This window comes from Salmo salar, chromosome 12 (assembly GCF_965601325.2).
Source record: "Salmo salar chromosome 12, fSalSal1, whole genome shotgun sequence".
NCBI lineage: Eukaryota > Metazoa > Chordata > Actinopteri > Salmoniformes > Salmonidae > Salmo > Salmo salar.
In genome coordinates this window covers 30,320,001-30,332,621 of record NC_138302.1, presented here as the reverse complement: position 1 = coordinate 30,332,621, position 12,621 = coordinate 30,320,001, and the positions used below count along the sequence as shown (strand labels likewise).

At 43.7% G+C, this 12,621-nt stretch overlaps 1 protein-coding gene across 2 annotated transcripts in view; it reads right to left on the bottom strand.

The window, feature by feature from the left end:
- LOC106564672 (ubiquitin carboxyl-terminal hydrolase 43) overlaps nt 1–12,621 on the bottom strand; it is a 112,394-nt gene that overhangs the window by 73,057 nt on the left and 26,716 nt on the right. The window lies entirely within an intron of this gene.

Below are 12,621 nucleotides of genomic sequence, written 5' to 3'. Positions count from 1 at the left end.
TATTCCTGATTCCATATATGATCATGATCCATATAACAACACTGTATTTTCAGGGTTACATGGGTTTACATGGGTTTTCAGGGTTACATGATAAATTACATATCCATCCAGACCTTGGACACCTAGGAATTTGTGTGACCGGATCTTTTCAAATAGTAGTTGAGTACACCTGCTGTAGATGTCCTGCACAACATTGGCCAATTCATTGACAACTTTGTCTTTAGCTTGCTTATATAGAGCGGGTACTACCTGTTTGCAGAAATGGGTGGGAGAGGGCGAAGTTTATAATGAGGCTCGAGCACTTCCACAAAGTGCTGAAACCCCCTATTCTTCAAAACCACAGAGAATGGGCGCATATCCGCAGCTATAAACATACCTATCACTCTTGTAATTTATTTTCCCCCGATCAGAATCAGCTGTGAATTGCTGTTTGAAAGCAAAAGGGAGATTTCTTTTTTTTTTTGCGTTTCCGTCTTGCTCAGGTGGTAGGAATACTGGGGTGATGTCGGTGTCAATGTGTCAACATGTTTGAGGTGTTGGCAGCTGCATAGGCTATTCTTGTTGAGCAGTGGCAACATACTCGCTCTGTCTATCGCCATTGTATTCTACTGGGAAGCCAAAATGTTTCTAAACTGCCGATTTAAACGATTATGGAGAATCCTCCTGGTTTATCGATCCCACCACTCGGCCATCGTACAGAACCAGTTCCCGCCTGCGCCTCACAAAAGAACAGTTTTAAATGTATCAATTAAAATTACTATTTTTATTACAACGTGTGCATAGGCCCTAGTTGTTTTAACGGAATAGCCTGAAATGTTTTGGGGGTTTTTTCAGCTCAGATTTACTCAAGAGGCATACAACTCAGCGTTGGCATAACCTATAGGCCTAGTGTTTTTATTTTTTATATATTTTTATATATTCATTAGGGTTCACAGTGCGGCCCGAACCGAGGTCCCTGTACCGAACGGTTTGGTACGAATACGTGTACTGTTACACACCTAGTGTACTGAACCACAGACAGCGAGAGGCTAACAGTTTGAGAAGAGAACCAAATGAAAATGAAGGAGGTTTGAGTTATTGTAAGATGTGATACAGTAAATAGAGGTTTGCATGAGCCACTGAAGGAACGTCTAGAATCCTGACAAAACCAAATCTCTCTCCAACAGTAGATATATCACAGCTAAAGACTGTGTTACTTTCCAGATAGACAGGTAAATAAACATATTGATCCTACATGAATAAAGTACAGAGCAGCCAAGCCCACCAACCACAGGCCTGAACTGAACCCTTGAGTCTGAGTTCTGTTCAGCGAAATCAAACGAAGGATAGAGTGAACCACTGTGACTCATGGTGCTAGGGGACTGCAGGTAGATACTCTGCAATTACCTGAACAGTGCCTGCTTGATGTAATCAAAGAGCAGCACACTGAGATATTTTCACCAACAGCTTCTAGACTCAGGTTTGTTATGTTTTGGAGTGCCTTTAAAAAGACAGTCTTAGTCATCATAACCATACTAATCACTTCCTGCTAAGCTGAAGGAGACAGATCCACTGGATTATGCTTCCATATTGGATATTCATTGATATTCTCAGCCAATGAAAATGATCAAATAGACATTTCAATCAAATGTTTTTGAGGCATATATTTTTCGGGACATGGGGAAATGTACACTGCTCAAAAAAATAAAGGGAACACTTAAACAACACAATGTAACTCCAAGTCAATCACACTTCTGTGAAATCAAACTGTCCACTTAGGAAGCAACACTGATTGACAATAAATTTCACATGCTGTTGTGCAAATGGAATAGACAACAAGTGGAAATTATAGGCAATTAGCAAGACACCCCCAATAAAGGAGTGGTTCTGCACAGACCACTTCTCAATTCCTATGCTTCCTGGCTGATGTTTTGGTCACTTTTGAATGTTGGCGGTGCTTTCACTCTAGTGGTAGCATGAGACGGAGTCTACAACCCACACAAGTGGCTCAGGTAGTGCAGCTCATCCAGGATGGCACATCAATGCGAGCTGTGGCAAGAAGGTTTGCTGTGTCTGTCAGCGTAGTGTCCAGAGCATGGAGGCGCTACCAGGAGACAGGCCAGTACATCAGGAGACGTGGAGGAGGCCGTAGGAGAGCAACAACCCAGCAGCAGGACCGCTACCTCCGCCTTTGTGCAAGGAGGAGCAGGAGAAGCACTGCCAGAGCCCTGCAAAATGACCTCCAGCAGGCCACAAATGTGCATGTGTCTGCTCAAATGGTCAGAAACAGACTCCATGAGGGTGGTATGAGGGCCCAACGTCCACAGGTGTGGGTTGTGCTTACAGCCCAACACCGTGCAGGACGTTTGGCATTTGCCAGAGAACACCAAGATTGGCAAATTCGCCACTGGCGCCGTGTGCTCTTCACAGATGAAAGCAGGTTCACACTGAGCACGTGACAGACGTGACAGAGTCTGGAGACGCCGTGGAGAACGTTCTGCTGCCTGCAACATCCTCCAGCATGACCGGTTTGGTTTGGCGGTGGGTCAGTCATGGTGTGGGGTGGCATTTCTTTGGGGGGCCGCACAGCCCTCCATGTGCTCGCCAGAGGTTGCCTGACTGCCATTAGGTACCGAGATGAGATCCTCAGACCCCTTGTGAGACCATATGCTGGTGCGGTTGGCCCTGGGTTCCTCCTAATGCAAGACAATGCTAGACCTCATGTGGCTGGAGTGTGTCAGCAGTTCCTGCAAGAGGAAGGCATTGATGCTATGGACTGGCCCGCCCGTTCCCCAGACCTGAATCCAATTGAGCACATCTGGGACATCATGTCTCGCTCCATCCACCAACGCCACGTTGCACCACAGACTGTCCAGGAGTTGGCGGATGCTTTAGTCCAGGTCTGGGAGGAGATCCCTCAGGAGACCATCCGCCACCTCATCAGGAGCATGCCCAGGCGTTGTAGGGAGGTCATACAGGCACGTGGAGGCCACACACACTACTGAGCCTCATTTTGACTTGTTTTAATGACATTACATCAAAGTTGGATCAGCCTGTAGTGTGGTTTTCCACTTTAATTTTGAGTGTAACTCCAAATCCAGACCTCCATGGGTTGATCAATTGGATTTCCATTGATTATTTTGGTGTGATTTTGTTGTCAGCACATTCAACTATGTAAAGAAAAAAGTATTTAATAAGATTATTTCTTTCATTCAGATCTAGGATGTGTTGTTTAAGTGTTCCCTTTATTTTTTTGAGCAGTATATGTTGTGTGATGACTTTCAGCACATTTAGCGTACTGGCTCGATAAGATGATTATTGTTGTCTTGTTTGGAGTGTTGTATGAAGCTATATGCTTCCATACTATTACTCTTTCTGTGAATAGCCTATGAGAGAGGCCTTCAATTAGTTGCTATGCAGAGTAAAAAAGTGAAATAGCCTCAGCAAACAAAGGGGTCACAGCGACATATCCAAGCTTTTATGGGGTTACGACTGAGGCTGATTCAATTGCTATTTAACTCATTCAGTTGAAACCTTGTAGAGAGCCCTTTGAGAGGTTTTGGGCCATGTGGCCAAAGTATTGTGTAACCCCATGATACACTGCATAGTATAGGTAAGTTTATACCGACTGGCCATGTGGCCAAAGTATTGTGTAACCTCACGATACACTACATAGTATAGGTAAGTTTATACCGACTGGCCATGGGGCCAAAGTATTGTGTAACCTCATGATACACTACATAGTATAGGTAAGCCTATACTGACTGCTTTCAGTGAGAACAGTACAGTTGACGGTAAAGAAATAGAGCAATAGGATGAAGGAGCTATTTGAGTTGCTCTGCCCCAAAACATCACTTTAGTAGCTGTTTCCGACCTGGATGGTAATGAACAGTTTAGATGCCCTGCGTGAGGTAGTGAGATTGAAAATAAATTAATTGTCACCTGGGGACCAGAGCTAAGCGTCGGAGGCGATTTTGATCTCGACATCAATTTCCGTTTTTGGGGTGAAAGTTCCGCCCTGAAGTTTGTGCCTGTCTAAAAATCTCGAATTACTTCAAACTCATTTAGGACACATTTAGAGCAAGGTCACATACACACATACAATATCAATATCTTATGTTGTGAGTATTGTATCAATATGTGCATCAATAAAACATAAGTACTGTACAACCAAGATTGACAGCATAACCCTGGAGAATATCTGTCAGCTTTGTTTCATCAACATCTGTGATGTAATCAATTATTTGACACACTTCTGTGTCAACAGCAAAAGGCCTAACTGCTATTTATACCTTTCCTCTCCTATTCACATCCTAAATGTGTCACCATGTTCTTTAAAAAAGGTAAGAAAGTCCATTATGCTTCCTGTGAAGAAGATGTGTGTGGTACACTTTCCTAGTTTCCCCAAAGGCAGGACAATCTCATCGAGCCACTAGAAACGCTCTCTTCAGAAGAGCACTTAACTACTTTGGGAATAGCAGCAGTAGAGTGTGTGATACATCTAAGTGTTTGTAAGAAACTATAGTAGTCTGAAAGTGTGTGATACATCTAAGTGTTAGTAAGAAACTATAGTAGTCTGAAAGTGTGTGATACATCTAAGTGTTAGTAAGAAACTATAGTAGTCTGAAAGTGTGTGAGGCATCTACAGTAAGTGTTTATGAGGACGTGTTAAAGAGTCTCAATAGGTTTGAGTCAGACTCATAATGGCCGTGCTTTCTTCTGACAAACTGCATTAGAACGTTTTGCAAGATCTAAGGACGATGGTACAAAAATTAGAAATAGGCTTACGCGTTGTTACATTATGAAAGTGAGGAGCAAAACCATGACATTTTACAACAACCATTACAAATAGTTGGATAATAGCCTCCATAATAGCTTGTCATCCAATGTAAAAAAAACAAAAACACAAAAAAACATTATGATGCACAGCAAACTCCAGACTATCTAGTAATAATATTGTTTTGTCTCTTATTAAGTCTTTTCAACCAAGAAGCTATTCCGCTGATAATGATGAGCCAAATGAACAAGATGTCTCTTTCAAGCCGTCGAATCCCCAAAGCAATTTTTTCATTCGCTAACACAATTAAAGATTAAATACAGACATGGATGGCCTGAGACGTGCTTGGGAATAATGGTTTATTGGAGCTATTAGCGCACAAGCGAGCGAGCAAGAGCGAGAGAGAAAGAGTGAAAGCACTAGAAAATACTACATCTAGGGATTCTGCCAATCCTACAACACAGTGCAGAAGGTGCGCCATTAGAGAGGTGAATTTGAGTCTCTTGGTTTTGTCCTGTTAGCAGAGTTGTGTACCCGGTAAGGTTGGAAGCTGACACAGATAGGTACAGCGCTGCTGGTCAGCTAACTCAAATTTCACCTTCCTTTCTTTCAAAATATGGACAAAAACACAGGATATGCTAATAGGTACAGTCCTTCGGGTCAGCTAACTCAAATGTGATCTTCCTTTCAGTCAAAATGTGGACAAAAACACAGGATATGCTAATAGGTACTGTCCTTCGGATCAGCTAACTCAAATGTGACCTTCCCTTCAGTCAAAATGTGGACAAAAACACAGGATATTCTAATAGCTGATAGTAAAAACCGAGACCAATACCTTGAGTAGATGGAAGAATCAACACAACTACAGCCAGAGACAGAACTAAACCATAGTCAGAGATAGTATAGTATACTAGCATAGTACAGAACCATCAGCTAAGTAGCCTGGTCAAAGTCCTTACACAAATCACCATGGAAACATTGGGTTCCTTTCCCATCAAAATGTGGACTGAGGAGGACGTTTTTCATTAAACACAGCATCTCCTTGGAAATGAGTTGTGAGTTTAAAACCCCGAAGCACAAACTCTCCCCGCAGCAATTCATCTTCATAAAATAACTCAACATGCCTTTTAACAGTTATTGCAGAGTTGTGTTTATTCTATTTTCCTAATAGAGAGGAAGGGAAGCTAGTGGGCTTAACCTGGGTTGTATTGCTTAGGCACCAAATGGGGAAAAACAGACAAACAGGGAGAAACTGGCTGATCTTGATCTCGTAGAATAAGAAGTGCTTGTTTTAGTTTTCCAGAATGTGTTATTTTAAGAGGTGCATAGTTTCGCAACTCTGCACTACCGAATGTGCTTTTAGCAATCCAATTGCTTATCATGCCACTAACAGGTAAGGTAATAAATAAGGCTTATATAAGGTGATACACTGTCCTGGGGTGTGTAATTCTGTTGAGAGTGAGTGGCTGATAAAGAGAAGCTCCGGGTGGATGCTGCTGTAGTAGCAGTAAGAGTGTATAGTGGGGAATACCAGCAGACCCAAGGCATGTGTTGCCAGGCACTGCAGCCAAGGCTCGGGCTACTTAATTCTCTATTCATAACAAATCCAAAGCCCGGTGGGCTTTGCTGCACACTAGAGAAGGCACCTTCCCCACAAGTAGGTCAACAGGCATTTAGCTGGACCTTAGAACAAACAACAGATGCCTCCATTAAACTGTGATTCCTCTAAAAGTGGGTGTGTGCGTGCACTAACATTTTCTTATATCTGGGAACCAGTGATGAATAAATACCCCTACAGTATTTTTCCTTGCTCTGCCATTGCCTGCCAAGGCAGGTGGGCCTGTCAAACCTACATGCGAAGCAGGAGCTAGCGTAACATGAGAGATGCTAATATGCAAAAAGCGCTAAAATGTTAAATTGTGTAATCCAAAAATGCTGAACGCTAACAGCTAACAAATCCAGATCCATTTTCTGGGCCCCCTGTTGCTCAGAGGAGAATATTAGCACTGGCATCCAAACCCTTCCAGGCTATTTACAGTGCCTTGCAAGAATATTCATCCCCTTTGGCGTTTTTCCTATTTTGTTGCATTACAACCTGTAATTTAAATGTATTTTTATTTGGATTTCATGTAATGGACATACACAAAATAGTCCAAATTGGTGAAATGGAATGAAAAAAATGACTTGTTCCCAAAAATGATAAAAAACCCCAAAACTGGAAAGTGGTGCGTGCATATGTATTCACGCTTACAAGCTAAAATTAAAGCAGGAAGCACCAGTGACTAGATCAATAAAAAAGTGGTCAGATGAAGCAGATGCTAAGCTACAGGACTGTTTTGCTAGCACAGATTGGAATATGTTCCGGGATTCCTCCGATGGCATTGAGGAGTACACCACATCAGTCATTGGCTTCATCAATAAGTGCATTGATGATGTCGTTCCCACAGTTACCGTACGTACATTCCCCAACCAGAAACAATGGATTACAGGCAACATCTGCACTGAGCTAAAGGCTAGAGCTGCCGCTTTCAAGGAGTGGGACCCTAACCCTGAAGCTTATAAGAAATCCCGCTATGCCCTCCGACGAACCATCAAACAGGCAAAGTGTCAATACAGGACTAAGATCGAATCGTACTACACCGGCTCTGATGCTCGTCGGATGTGGCAGGGCTTGCAAACCATTACAGACTACAAATGGAAGCACAGCCGAGAGTTGCCCAGTGACAAGAGCCTACCAGACGAGCTAAACTACTTCTATGCTCACTTCGAGGCAAATAACACTGAAACATGCATGAGAGAACCAGCAGTTCCGGAAGACTGTGTGATCATGTTCTCCGTAGCCGATGTGAGTAAGACCTTTAAACAGGTCAACATCCACAAGGCCGCAGGGCCAGACGGATTATCAGGACGTGTACTGTCTTCACTGACATGTTCAACCTCTCCCTGTCCGAATCTGTAATACCAACATGTTTTAAGCAGACCACCATAGTGCCTGTGCCCAAGAAAACTAAGGTAACCTGCCTAAACAACTACCGACCTGTAGCCAGACTGTAGTCATGGCTCACATCAACACCATTATCCAAGAACCCCTAGACCCACTCCAATTTGCATACCGCCCAACAGATCCACTGATGATGCAATCTCTATTGTACTCCACACTGCCCTTTCCCACCTGGACAAAAGGAACACCTATGTGAGAATGCTATTCATTGACTACAGCTCAGCGTTCAACACCATAGTGCCCTCAAAGCTCATCAATAACTGGATCCTGGACTTCCTGACAGGCCACCCCCAGGTGGTAAGGGTAGGTAACAACACATCCACGACGCTGATCCTCAAAATGGGGGCCCCTCAGGGGTGCGTGCTCTTGTTCACTCATGACTGCACCCCTCCTTTTCTCCCCAATTTCGTGGTATCCAATTGTTAGTAGTTACTGACTTGTCTCATCGCTACAACTCCCGTACGGACGCGGGAGAGGTGAAGGTCGAGGGCCATGTGTGTTCCGAAACACAACCCAACCAAGCCGCACTGCTTCTTAACACAGCACGCATCCAACCCGGAAGCCAGCCGCACCAATGTGTTGGAGGAAACACCATACACCTAGCGACCTGGTCAGCGTGCACTGCACCCGGCCCACCACAGGAGTCGCTAGTGCGCAATGAGACAAGGATATCCCTGCCAGCCAAACTCTCCATAACCCAGATGACGCTAGGCCAATTGTGCACCGCCCCATCGGCCTCCCGGTCGCACAGAGCCTGGGCTCAAACCCAGAGTCTCTGGTGGCACAGCTAGCACTGCGATGCAGATCAGTGCCACACAAGTGGTAGGCCTGATCACCGAGAACGACGAGACAGCCTATAGGGAGGAGGTCAGAGACCTGGCCGTTTGGTGCCAGGACAACAACCTCTCCCTCAACGTGATCAAGACAAAGGAGATGATTGTGGACTACAGGAAAAGGAGGACTGAGCACTCCCCCATTCTCATCGACGGGGCTGCAGTGGAGCAGGTTGAGAGCTTCAAGTTCCTTGGTGTCCACATCACCAACAAACTAGAATGGTCCAAGCACACCAAGACAGTCGTGAAGAGGGCACGACAAAACCTATTCCCCCTCAGGAGACTGAAAAGATTTGGCATGGGTCCTCAGATCCTCAAAAGGTTCTACACCTGCACCATCGAGAGCATCCTGACTGGTTGCATCACTGCCTGGTATGGCAACTGCTCGGCCTCCGACTGCAAGGCACTACAGAGGGTAGTGCGAACGGCCTAGTACATCACTTGGACCAAGCTTCCTGCCATCCACGACCTCTATACCAGGCGGTGTCAAAGGAAGGCCCTAAAAATGGTCAAAGACTCCAAGCAACCTAGTCATAGACTGTTCTAGTCTAGGTCCAAAGTCTAGGTCCAAGAGGCTTCTAAACAGCTTCTACCCTCAAGCCATAAGACTCCTGAACACCTAATCAAATGGCTACCCAGACTATTTGCACATTTGATTTGATGATCATGCACTGTGTACATCCATCCATTTTGTGTATTGCTAGGCAGTTACATAAACAGGATCCTTTTCTGCTGTTGCTTTTGCCATGAAAGATGTGACGTCAAACAGATACATATCACTGCAGTCAGCAGAACTAAGGCAGCGTCGCAGGGAGGCACACACAATGGTATACTCATGGGTATTGGCTATCTGAACTAGAGGTCAACTGATTAATCGGAATGGCCGATTAATTAGGGCCGATGTCAAGTTTTCATAACAATCGGTAATCTGTATTTTTGGACACCGATTTGCTAATTATTATATATATTTTTTACACCTTTATTTAACTAGGCAAGTCAGTTAAGAACACATTCTTATTTTCAATGACGGCCTAGGAACGGTGGGTTAACTGCCTTGTTCAGGGGCAGAACGACAGATTTTTACCTTGTCAGCTCGGGGATTCAATCTTGCAACCTTACGGTTAACTAGTCCAACACTCTAACCACCTGCTTTACATTGCACTCCACGAGGAGCCTGCCTGTTATGCGAATGCAGTAAGAAGCCAAGGTAAGTTGCTAGCTAGCTAGCTTATCTTATAAAAAAACAATCAATCAATCAATCATAATCACTAGTTAACTACACATGGTTGATGATATTACTAGTTTATCTAGCCTGTCCTGCGTTGCATATAATCGATGCGGTGCGCATTCGCGAAAAAGGACTGTCGTTGCTCCAACGTGTACCTAACCATAAACATCAATGTCTTTCTTAAAATCAATACACAAGTATATATTTTTAAACCTGCATATTTAGTTAATATTGCCTGCTAACATGAATTTCTTTTAACTAGGAAAAATGTGTCACCTCTTGCAACAGAGTCAGGGTATATGCAGTGTGAAGACTATTTCTTCCTAACAAAGACAGCCAACTAAGCCAAACGGGGGATGATTTAACAAAAGCGCATTTGTGAAAAAAGCACAATCGTTGCACGACTGCACCTAACCATAAACATCAATGCCTTTCTTAAAATCAATACACAGAAGTATATATTTTTAAACCTGCATATTTAGCTAAAAGAAATCCAGGTTAGCACGCAATATTAACCAGGTGAAATTGTGTCACTTCTCTTGCGTTCATTGCACGCAGAGTCAGGGTATATGCAACAGTTTGGGCCGCCTGGCTCGTTGCGAACTAATTTGCCAGAATTTTACGTAATTATGACATAACATTGAAGGTTGTGCAATGTAACAGGAATATTTAGACTTAGGGATGCCACCCGTTAGATAAAATATGGAATGGTTCCGTATTTCACTGAAAGAAAAACCTTTTTGTTTTCGAGATGATAGTTTCCGGATTCGACCATATTAATGACCTAAGGCTCGTATTTCTGTGTGTTTATTATATTATAATTAAGTCTATGATTTGATAGAGCAGTCTGACTGAGCGGTGGTAGGCACCAGCAGGCTCGTAAGCATTCATTCAAACAGCATTTTCGTGCGTTTTGCTAATAGCGTTTCAAACGTCACTCGCTCTGAGACTTGGAGTAGTTGTTCCCCTTGCTCTGCATGGGTAACGCTGCTTCGAGGGTGGCTGTTGTCGATGTGTTCCTGGTTCGAGCCCAGGTAGGAGCGAGGAGAGGGACGGAAGCTATACTGTTACACTGGCAATACTAAAGTGCCTATAAGAACATCCAATAGTCAAAGGTATATGAAATACAAATCGTATAGAGAGAAATAGTCCTATAATTCCTATAAAAACTACAACCTAAAACTTCTTACCTGGGAATATTGAAGACTCATGTTAAAAGAAACCACCAGCTTTCATATGTTCTCATGTTCTGAGCAAGGCACTTAAACGTTAGCTTCCTTACATGGCACATATTGCACTTTTACTTTCTTCTCCAACACTTTGTTTTTGCATTATTTAAACCAAATTGAACATGTTTCATTATTTATTTGAGGCTAAATTGATTTTATTGATGTATTATATTAAGTTAAAATAAGTGTTCATTCAGTATTGTTGTAATTCTCATTATTACAAATAAAAATAAAAAAATAGTCCGATTAATCGGCATCGGCCTTTTTGGCCCGCCAATAATCAGTATCGGTATCGGCGTTGAAAAATCCTAATCGGTCGACCTCTAATCTGAACATCACATTTCTGCACACGCACGACCTGTAGCCTCAAGGATGGAATCCCAAATGGCACTCTATTCCCATATTATATTGTTTCCTACTCTATTACCATATTATATTGTTTCCTACTATATTCCCATATCATATTGTTTCCTACTATATTCCCATATTATATTGTTTCCTACTATATTCCCATATTATATTGTTTCCTACTCTATTACCATATTATATTGTTTCCTATGGGCCCTGGTCAACAGTATTCCATTACAAAGGGAATAGGTTCTCATTTGAGGCGAAGCCAAGGACTCTTCCGTAACAGGGCGTATCAATAGGACGGTCCGGTCTTCTCATGCGGACTGAAACAGTTCAATAAGTCACAGCCATGTCTGCTACGTGTCTGTCTCGACAGTGTGATGACGTCATCAGAGGACACACGTATCAATAGGACTCTTTAACAAGTCCCAGACAGGTGTTTCCTACGTGTCTGCCTTTGTTCGACATGCCGGAGGACATACTCACGTGTGGCTGTGTTTTTGACACAGACATTGCGTGATCCTGCTAATCTAGTTGGAGACATGAATAAAAGCTGGATGGATGATGATCATAGTAACTTCTGGATTCGACTCAATGTAAAAATGCAGTTGAAGAGTGAGTCTCTTATACGAAGCAGCGAAATAATGATATCTTCTCACGATGCCGAGCAACTGCCCCAAAGAACTGGACCGCTCACTTTTTCGTAAACGAGGCCGTGTATGCCAGCTGTTGGGCTAGGCAGCGCTAGGCAGGGAGGGGACTACCGCTGAGTTTATCCCAAAAATAGAGCTCTGCTGGCGGGGAGGCAAGCCGTTGTCCTCCCCTGCCAGGACCCACGGACCTAGCTCACGTTGCAAGGTGTTGCCCACTGTACTACCATATGCTCAGTGCTGACCTAAAAACACACTGTTCCTGGGCTGTTGCATCCTGGGCCGTACTCTCCCTCCTGTCCGGGACTCTCTATAGGAGATTGAGGTACTTCTGTATAGTAGGAGCCCAAGCTCTCTGGGGTCCCTGAAGCTAGCCTGTGACTACACCGCTGGGTATGCAGAGGTAACCTTACAGGTCCCAAAGCAAACAGGTTCTGTTTGTCCTAACAAGGATCCTGTACAATTTACTCACACTCATAACAGTCACAGTGTGAGTCAGAATTTATTCTGTTCAGGTCCTGTGATATCTGAGAGAAACAGACAGAAGCAGCAGCTCACATAGGACTCTCCATG